This window comes from Arachis ipaensis, chromosome B04 (assembly GCF_000816755.2).
Source record: "Arachis ipaensis cultivar K30076 chromosome B04, Araip1.1, whole genome shotgun sequence".
Classification (NCBI taxonomy): domain Eukaryota; kingdom Viridiplantae; phylum Streptophyta; class Magnoliopsida; order Fabales; family Fabaceae; genus Arachis; species Arachis ipaensis.
In genome coordinates, this window is record NC_029788.2 from 7,548,532 (window position 1) to 7,549,912 (window position 1,381).

Below are 1,381 nucleotides of genomic sequence, written 5' to 3' on the forward strand. Positions count from 1 at the left end.
CACTCGGTAGAGTCAACTATCAATTTCTCACTATTATGTGGTTTTGATTTTCCTTTATGTTTTTGGTGAGTAATATTATCACGTGGGTTTCAAATTAAATCTCCATACCTACATAGATATGAGTAAGATTAGTTTTTTACTTGTAACTCATAAATGCCAAATGGGGTTGGTTCTCTCCACGTGACCAACGTTGGACCCTGTTAGAAGTTATAGAACAAACTTATGTATATATCATTTTGAAAGAACCAATTGTCATTTAGGTACCATTTGGTGGAAAGATAGAGACAGAAAGATTGAGACTAAAAAATAGAAATTAAGAAACAGAGATTGAAATAATTTCAGTATTTTATTTGGTGTAAAGTATAAGACAGAAATTGAAACAAGAATAAAACTATAATTTAATTTGTATAAAGTATAAAATTAGAATTAATTAATTGAAATGAAGATATTTTAGGTATAAAATGTTATTAAAGTTTTAGTTTCTATCTCTAAAAATTTTAGTCTTCTGTGTCCCTACTTTTTGGAAGTAATGAAATACTGAAATTTTAGAGATAGAAACAGAAATTTTAGTATCAATCTCTGAACCAACAAATATGATGCTAAATCTTAGTCTCTCAATCTTTATTTTAGTACCTCGAAATAAACACTACCTTAATGTTTTCAAAATGTGTGTTTATTATTATGAGTCTTTCACAATTATTTTGAAACTAAGTACTTGTAATCTTGATTATTTCAACAAACTCCAGTCTTCAGTCTAATCTTGTTAATTAAATATTAATTAATGCAGCACTCGTTGGTTGTTGATTAACCCACTTATATCGGTTTATGGGCTTTTATGGCTCACTATTTTAATTTGAATATTCGATTATATTTCTCGACTTTTTCCTTTTTTCACTTTTTCTTGATGAGTAGACTTGTCAAATACCAACGTGTGGCATCGCTTTTCTTTTATACAAGAGTTTTGGTAATCATAGCCTTTGTTTATTTTTTAAGAAATTAAAAGTGATTTTTTTTTGTATGAATATTTCAATTTTAATTGTTTTAAAAGTGAACATGACCCTTCACAAAACTGTACCCTTTTTTTGTTTAATTAAATATTACTACTTTATTTTGATTGTATTTTTGTTTAATTGAAAAATATTACATGCATAAATAATTATATTTAAAATAATACTAAGTTCACTTTTATTTATTATCAATAAAATGTAAGTTCAATTCAAGTAGAGTCTAGCACTTATTTAGTGGAAAATAAATTTGAATTAAAAAAAACACACACACATACATACATATATATTACATAAATGATTCTGTTTAATTAGATTATATGATGCTAAACTCCGAAACTTACATAAGTATATTAAAATTAAATTAATTTTGTATA